We start from the raw sequence: 9,465 nt of genomic DNA on the forward strand, positions 1-9,465 counted from the left end.
CATGAAGCAGGGGGCCTTTAGGGCGGGGCTTACTGTGATTGACAGGTCCCAAACAGACCATGAAGCAGGGGGCCTTTAGGGCGGGGCTTACAGTCATTGACAGGTCTCAAACAGACCATGAAGCAGGGGGCCTTTAGGGCGGGGCTTACAGTCATTGACAGGTCTCAAACAGACCATGAAGCAGGGGGCCTTTAGGGCGGGGCTTACTGTGATTGACAGGTCCCAAACAGACTATGAAGCAGGGGGCGTTTTAGTGCGGGGCTTACTGTGATTGACAGGTCTCAAACAGACCATGAAGCAGGGGGCCTTTAGGGCGGGGCTTACTGTGATTGACAGGTCTCAAACAGACCATGAAGCAGGGGGCGTTTTAGTGCGGGGCTTACTGTGATTGACAGGTCTATACCAGGGAAGTACACGCCTTTTCCAAGTATGGTTACTTCCTGTTCAACCACAACACGGCACAACGGTATTCGATGCTCTATAACATTGGTCCACAAGGCAACGGTTGAAACGTCCGCGAATACCAGCAGCTTCTTTACGTCCTTTATTTCCACCTGGTTTGTGAATGAGACATTACGATTTTATAACAGTTCTATAATACTACAAAACGGAATATTATGTTTTACATCATGACATCATGCGGGTCCTCCATACATCATCACCTGAACACATTTTCATATCTGAAGCCGACAAGGATGCGTTAAAACTAGGTCAGCATAAGAAATATATCCCACCACGAAACATCTGTCACTTCTAATAATAGAACAAGAGAATCAAGAAAAACAGAAGCAGCGAGACGCGGAGGACGACTGATGGAAAGAAGAGGAAACAGGAAGAAGAGGCGGGGGGGGGGTGTAATTCCATCTTAAAGACGGACGGCCGTATACGCCCATATGACCAACACACGCACACACACACACACGCACACACACACACACACACACACACACACACACACACACACACACACACACACACACACACACACACACACAGAGTCTGTTCTTGGGAGTCAGCTGTTCATGGCGGTCCGTCCGTCCGTCCGTCCACCTGCTCTCTCAGCTTCTCACAGACAGTTAACATCTCCTTTAATCTCCTTCCCATTTTAAAACGGGACCTTTTGATGGTGGAGACCGAAACCTGGAGATGAAAGAAGATTTTAAGTAAAGAACTCTGATCAAACCCTCATGACTGGCTTCTGCTCCACAGTGTGAGAGTGGCTGAGGCTCATGGGTAACGTAGTTTATAGCTGCTGCTTCCCATGTTACAACAGCAGGACAAACCTTCATACTGTGGTTATATGTGCGTGTTTTCAGATCGAGGGCCTACACTTGATGATTATTATGTTAAAACATAAAAACATATGTCTTTATTGTGTGAATCTAAAAACTGACTCTTTCAGCTTTTTATATTTCAAACTCTCGTCCTAACGAGATGTCGAGCATGTTGCCTCGTTTGTTCACTCCAAATGATCCGAATGACTCATCCCAGCTACGCCTTGTTTGGGTGGAGGGTCAACCCGGCTCCGCCCCCTCCCCCATTAACCCTCCCTGTCCCGTCTCCACATCCGTCACTCCCCCTCCGTGAAGGAAGGAGAGGGAGGGATGTTTCGCCTTCATTAGCGAACCATTTCTCCCCCCCGACCCCCCTCTCACCCCTCCCTCCCCCCCCGGCGGTGCATTAACAGATTAAACAGCGAGCGATGTCTTCTTCAGAGCCTCCTCATCGCGCGTCCTCGCTCTTAATTCCCCTCTGAAGTCGTTTCAGTGAGTTTCTGTCTTTGGAGCACCGACGTTCCTCGTTCCTCAGGACGTGCTCCCCATCGCCCGCTGTCCTTCGCCCGCTCTGCGTTGGGTGGAACATTGTGAATGGGTTTCAAACGGAAGGAAAGGTGTTTGAATATGAGGCTTCATGCAACGCTGACTTGATTCAGAAGGAAATCAGAAGATGGACGGATGTTGGAAGATGAAACACTAGAGTGAGTCGGTGTTTTTGGCCTCGTGAAGAGCAATAATTCACATGATGAAGCTTCCATGATGAACACATGAGCAGAGTCGCTGTCAGTTACTGAGCTGAGTGGAGACAAGAGGACGTTCGTATAGAGATGTTGTCTCTTCTATAAGACGTCTTCTTCTGGACCGATGGAAAGAAAACATTTTACAACTTTAGATTTCTTCTGAATCCACAAAGTCACCATCAGTTAATGCACCGGTGGACGGTTATGAGTCGTTTCCAATGAGGACGAGGTGAAGGAAACGCTCCGTTCTGTCCTCGGTGAACATGTGAACACACACATGAAGCTTTTATTAATGCAACAAATTAGCAACATTTGCTTCTAAAAAGATTATTAAGACATTAATAGATAAAATAAAAAAAGGGTTGAAAACATCTAGAGGGAAAAATAGAAACGCAAAGCGAAGGATGAGAGACGGATTTATGAGGCTGCAGAGAAACACGTGACGAGGAGGACAAAGATCGGCCTTGTGACAGCCAACACATCGCACACAGAGGGGCTCTGTGTGTGTCTGTGTGCGTCTGTGTGTGTGTGTGTGCATGAATTCCTCTGATGCATCACAGATGTGTGTGTGTGTGTGTGCGCATTCCCTATCCTCATGTAAGCATCTATTGTGCTGCAGTCCCTTCATAGTCATTGTGTGTGTGTGTGTGTGCGTGTGTGTTGCTGTTGCTCAGTCAATGCCTGAAGTCAGTACCAAGTGTTCTCTCCTCTCGCGTCATGTGATCGACGGTCATCACAGACGTTTTGTAACTCTTAATAAAGTAAAGTGCGTGTGCGTGTGCGCGTGTGTGCATGCGTGTGCGTGTAGGACAGAGGTCTGAGGGACAGGATTCAAAGCAGAGACAGAGTCTCAGTGGTTCTTTGTGGTTTCATTCTGGCTGCAGTAACACGTCTGTGATTTATCGACGTCCCACGAAAACATTTCTCATGTTACTACATTTCCTCGTGAACGAGGGAGCATGGAGAGCGTGTGCTTAGCGTGTGCTTAGCGTGTGCTTAGCGTGTGCTCAGCGTGTGGCGAGCTCGTACGGAGCGTTGCAGCACGCCCCCACCAGACACGTGCAGATTGGATTATTAAAGACGAGAAATCACTTCCTGTACTTTGAGAACTTAATGACGTCCTCGTTGCATCAGGTTACAAACCTCCAACTGTCCAACTGTCCAATACAGAGACGCACGAAGAAGACAAACCGTATCCAACTCTGATGAGAAAACACGTCTGAGGATCACCCCCCCCCCCCGTAGAAGGAGCCACATTTAGAGACAAAGTCCAGCTGATCGATTCCACCTCCAGAGTATCTTCTCCCCTTTATCTGCTCTCCATCCCCAGAAGGGGGGGGGGGGGGGGGGCAACAAAGACTGTTATTCATTCAGCAGATTTTCACACGCAGTTCACCTCGAGAGGCAACAGCAAACCAGAGACGATATTTAGTCATTTAAATTGCAGGAGAAGCGGTGGCTTTGAACGAAAACTAGGTCATGATGACGAGTGGGGGGCGGGGGGGGGGGGGTCTTCTGGCTGGGATTAGAGGAAGCTCACCTGAGCTACTGAAATGAATCTAGTCCACTTCAATCGGCCTTAAGACACATTTTTAAAGACAATCATTTGAATCCACAAACCGACCCAAAGGTTTTCACAGCGAGAGGACGCTGTGGTTTGCTGGTAGACGTCGTCATGGTGATGCCGTTGGTTTGAAGCCTCGCCGTCATATTGTTGGATTTTTGCAACCGGTTAACAGGACGTGACCATATATGGACTGAGGAGGAAGTGGAGACCTGCCAATCAGCGTGTAGCCCCGCCCTAAAGCCTCCCCTGCTTTATGGTGTGTTTGACATCACGGGACAAACACACCTTCCTTCCTCTCCCACTGATCTTCTCCTCCACCCCCCACACTGGCTACTCGCTCTGCACCCCCCCACACACACTTAGGTCTCCTTCTTCCTCTGGAGACCTTAAGTGCATTAGGATGAGAGGCTCCAGCTCCTTCACGCTCTCCCTCCTCGCGATGAGGAAACAGAGCCTTTACGTCCATTAATGAGCATCCGCTCAATCCCACAGGAAGCTTCTCCGCCCTGACAGACTGAACTCTGGGCCGGTCGAGTCCACGAAGCTCTCTGGGAAGCTCTGAGGAGCCTTTGTTCCACAGGCAGAACCCAAAGGGTAGAAAAGACGAGGAACGAACACACACACACACACACACACACACACACACACACGGCGACGTGATGAGGAGGAACCACGGGCGTCATGAGCGGCATGCTGAGGAGAAGTACGACTCTCATCCTCCTCTGTGGAAACAGACGGACGAGGAGAGACATGCTGCAAAACACAAGAGCAATGACCAGACTAAATCACATGAATTGCTTTCATGATCTGAGAAATACATTGATTGATTGATATGCATCAATCAAAGTATTGGAAGGCCGTGCCGGCTCTGAATGTTAAACTGTTCACATCGGTTCCTCCTCTGCAGACTCCTCATAGTTGAGCAGAAGAGATCAAGAACTCATATTTTTTTGACAGATTCTCCTTGAAGCAAACTGTTTATTTGGGGCAAGATTTTAAATGAGAAATATTTCTGATGAAAAATGTTTTTTAAAGCACAGTTTGGCGATCTTTGGTCTTTGTCACACGTGATGCGTTTAAGGACCATCGTAAAACATCACGTCAGGATTCTGGCATCAACATTTGCATTCCTCTCGTCAAGACATCGGGACGAAGATCAATCTCACTGAACTCTGAGGAGAATCAATACAACAAATCATGATGTTACCAAGGTGACAACTTCCCTCTGCAAGCCCTCAATACCTCAACTGTGCTTCACACAGAAGATCCCCAGATAGGCATGTTCAACCTGCCGTAGTCTGCATGTCCAACACCTCACACACAAAACATATCTAGAGGGATTGACGACTGTGACAAAATAATACACAATAGTATCATTATTAAAACATGTTGTGTTAAGCGTCCTGTACTTTTAATACAATGCAACAAAGTCTGTGAGCTCAACCTGCAGAAACATCTCAACAAGGTCCACACGTCCTTTATCTCCTCCATCCTCCAACAGCTCGACAACAAGCCTGCAATGACCCAAGGAGGAGGAGGAGAGGAGAGGAGGAGAGGGGTCAGAGTGAGGAGGAGGAGAGGAAGAGAGGGATCAGAGTGAGGAGAGGAGGAGGGGGATCAGAGTGAGGAGGAGGAGAGGGATCAGAGTGAGGAGAGGAGGAGGAGAGGAGAGGGGGAGAGGGATCAGAGTGGGGAGGGAAGGAGGAGAGGGATCAGAGTGAGGAGAGAAGGAGGAGAGGGATCAGAGTGAGGAGAGGAGGAGGAGAGGTGGAGAGGGATCAGAGTGAGGAGAGGAGGAGGAGAGGGATCAGAGTGAGGAGGAGAGGGATCAGAGTGAGGAGAGAAGGAGGAGAGGGATCAGAGTGAGGAGAGGAGGAGAGGGATCACAGTGAGGAGAGGAGGAGGAGAGGTGGAGAGGGATCAGAGTGAGGAGAGGAGGAGGAGAGGGATCAGAGTGAGGAGAGAAGGAGGAGAGGGATCACAGTGAGGAGAGAAGGAGGAGAGGGATCACAGTGAGGAGAGGAGGAGAGGGATCACAGTGAGGAGAGGAGGAGAGGGATCACAGTGAGGAGAGGAGGAGGAGAGGGATCAGAGTGAGGAGAGAAGGAGGAGAGGGATCAGAGTGAGGAGAGGAGGAGAGGGATCAGAGTGAGGAGAGGAGGAGAGGGATCACAGTGAGGAGAGGAGGAGGAGAGGTGGAGGAGAGGGATCAGCGTGAGGAGAGGAGGAGGAGGAAGGTGAGAAGGAGAAAGAGAGAGAACACTTTCACTAGTTAACGGTGACGTCATCGCCTGAGGACGAGGGAAAGCTGAACATGGAGATGAAGTTAGTTGGAATAATAAAAAGGAGGCGGGGCTTATGTAAGAGCTCATGGAAATAGTTTTTGCCCCCCGGCTGAACAATGGCTCCATTCTTGGGCTCCATTAGCTCCATAATGCCCCCTGTATTACATTAGTGACATTAGGAAGGTCCTGTGGAGCTGAAGGGAGTCAGGTGACCATTTTCATACGATGCAAATATTGATCGCAGCCTCTTTAAGGGGATTGGATCTCATAGGAATCACACACACACACACACACACACACACACACACACACACACACACTGGACGTGCACTCCACACAGAGCTTCATAAACAAGGCAGAAATCAGACACCATCTTTGATTATCGAGTGAAAGCTTCAGCTCAAAGTTTCAGATTCCAGCTTCTCCAAAATGAATATTTGGGGAAGCTGTTATCTTCGCCCCTCGTCAACGATATGAGAACAAAATACAATGAAATAGTTCTCAAAAGGATCCACGAATGGAGGAATAACAATAATTGTTTTTTTTCTTGTTCAACTCTAACAACAACAACAACAACAACAACAACTGCCCCCCACGAGCACCGTTTCCAATGGCCCCTTAAAATGTAGTTAGAAAGCTAATTAACTGCTAAACTGGTTACAGAAAAGGAGCTGACGTACAAGCTATCAGGCTAACTAGCTATCAGGCTATCTAGCGAGCTAACTAGCGATCTCTGGAGCGGATGAAGCGATGGTCCCGACAGGGACAACAAATGTCCGTTCTTCTCCTACTGGTTTTCTGTGGTAACACCTTTTAATTAATACTTACAATTAATTCAACTTCTTTCATTTTGAAGAAGATATTTTGTAGAAAAGTAGTTTTAAAAATCACACAGTGACCAGAAGCTGTTCCTGCTGATCTCACTGTGATTGTTACTGATAGGAACACGATGCAGCGGTTGTTCCTGTGATGTCCGTGGTTCTTGTTCCAATGTGGACATTCACGTTTTAATCTGCGAGTTAAAAAAACTATTTCTAAAGGAGAAACGTTGTCGTTAACGTGAATGGAGTCATTGAAGATGAGCTCCTAACATCGCCAACAACAACCAGGAAACATTTATGTCAGACATACAAGGAGATACGACAAAGAACATCCAGTAACAAACAGGACCTTGTGATTCCTCCTCAGCATCTGAGCCCCCGTCAGGCCTCCTCACTCACTGAGCCACCCTGTCCCATAAAGACCCCCCCCCCTCACCCTGCTCACACAAAGACACACAAAGACACACAATAGTTTGAGTGTCTCCTGCTGATGGAACGACTGAACATCTGTGCGCCTCAGGGGAGACGAGCCATGTGCCGCCTGGACTCTGGGAGGGGGGGTCCGTGTAGCCCCCCGGGAATAAACAAGAGCAATAATTACCTTTTCCATCATATTAATAAAACATTTATATCTAGCTCAAGAGGGGGGGGGGTCAAAATACCAAAATACCATGTTGGAATAGTAACAGCTTATGTTTGAGACGCTTTCCCTTTGGATTGTTCATTTATTTACTAGACGTATGTCCTAATATATACACATACATATATACATACACATATACACACATACATATACACAGTTATCAGAGAGACCCTTTGATCTAGTACCTATGATCCTTTGATCTAGTATGTCCTATTTTTCATATTTATATTAAATATTCTGTCTAATTCTGCTGTGGAACAGTTGAGGAGCATCTTGAAGACGAGATGTTTTTAGCAGCTTCTCGCTGATAAACACTTCCTTTAAAAAGGTCTCGAGTATCTCTGTCCTTAAGCAGGACACAGCGGGACACACCGAGGACACAGCGGGACACACCGGGACACAGCGGGACACACCGAGGACACAGCGGGACACACCGGGACACACCGAGGACACAGCGGGACACACCGGGACACACCGAGGACACAGCGGGACACACCGAGGACACAGCGGGACACAGCGGGACACACCGAGCCCGAGGAAGTTAAAGCCCCCCCCCGCCCCCCCTCACCGGCGGTCCGCTGCATCCCACCGACACACAACAAGAAGCTTCCTATAAGTCTCTTTTAACGCGTGCACGTGGTGGAGGCATGCAGCGCTGACACGCGCGCACGCACGCGCCCGCGCGCAGCTTAAAAATAAGAACATTTGAAGGAAGCGATGCGACATGAAGGTTTTCTTACCGGGAGGAAGAGGAGCGACGACCGGACGATGAGGAAGAATAAATGATAAATCCTGCGGGGAAGAGGAAGAGGAGGAAGAGGAGGAAGAGGAACCCGCCCGCTGCTGGGAGGAATAATCCGACTGTCACCGACAATAAACCGAGGAGGAGGAGGGGAGAGGGGGGGAGGAGAGGGGGGGAGAGGGGGGGAGAGGGGGGGCTACTCCATCCATCCAATTAGAAGCAGCGGGCTGATTGTGTGAGGAAACGCGGCGTGTCGCTGGTGAGAAACCTCATGAACATAAACATGTAGAAATGTCCCTGTTTACAGTAACAGCTGATGGTCTGAGCGCGCGGGGCACATTCTCCCCTCTGACGTCAGTCTGTTGGGGTTATTTGCACGTTTAAAGACTTTACCCCCCCCCCCCCCCCCCCCCCACACACACACACACGGTCCCGCTGCCATCTAGAGGCACAGAGCGAAAGTTCAAGATGAATCCAAATCTTCATCATCATAAGAAATGTACAGTTTTCTCTGTACTGTTTTAGATGTGATGGAATCTTTACAATGTTTACTGAGGGAATAATATGGCGGCAAATCACTGTCAAAACAAAATGATGACATGTCCTTTAGGATCTGTCAAATCAGGTCCTTCCCTCACGAGTTTTCTATTTTACCAACTTCACCGAGCTATGAAGGAGCCTTCGCTCATATCTCACCCCATAATGTCGCCTTTATAAGATAGTCACAGATTCACACTTTCATTTGACTCGTTTTCTCATAGACTTCTATGGGACCAGAGGAGTCGCCCCCTGGTGGACACTACGAGAATGACGCTTTAACGCATTTCTTTGGTTGAGCTTTGGAAATCCAATAGAACGTCTTGATGACCTACAGTGTTTCTCGACGTGGAGGGATGTGATCACACTTACTGCTGTATTACATGTCATGTTTTATTTGATACATTTGTCTGCCAGCCCACTCAACAGGAACTCCATATATGGGATGATCAGCGAGCGACGCCATCAACATAATGGGGCTGGAATGTGAGTGAGTGTTTGTGTACTGCTATTGTTAACTAAGTTATATTAGGAGTGTGTGTGTGTGTGTGTGTGTGTGTGTGTGTGTGTGAGTGACGAGCAGCAGCGACAGGTTCAAGAGGCTCTAAAGACCCAGGAGAGAAGAATGTGTAAAGAGGTGACTGACCAACTGGAATGTTCCTGATATAACTACTGACCACGAGGAGAAGACACAGAGGTGAGAGATCAATAGATACTGTGGAACATCATCATGGAGATCATGTATGTATAGACAGGTAGAGCATTGCTATGGATGGTTTGGTTGGTGAAGTCTGCCCTCTACTGTCTGTACGTAACTCTTATCAAACATGACGTCCAAACTGTAAATTCAAAT

The 9,465-nt window shown here is 48.3% G+C and overlaps 1 protein-coding gene across 3 annotated transcripts in view; it reads right to left on the reverse strand.

The window, feature by feature from the left end:
* Positions 1–8,217, reverse strand: part of pcbp4 (poly(rC) binding protein 4) — a 33,217-nt gene extending 25,000 nt beyond the window's left edge. For all 3 annotated transcript variants that reach the window (XM_078092628.1, XM_078092629.1, XM_078092630.1), the window contains exon 1: positions 8,074–8,217. The gene's annotated coding sequence lies outside the window, so the exon portion shown is untranslated. The remainder of the gene's footprint in view (positions 1–8,073) is intronic.
* Positions 8,218–9,465: the final 1,248 nt, after the last annotated feature.

The sequence above is a fragment of the Gasterosteus aculeatus genome, chromosome 17 (genome assembly GCF_964276395.1).
Source record: "Gasterosteus aculeatus chromosome 17, fGasAcu3.hap1.1, whole genome shotgun sequence".
Taxonomy (NCBI): Eukaryota; Metazoa; Chordata; class Actinopteri; order Perciformes; family Gasterosteidae; genus Gasterosteus; species Gasterosteus aculeatus.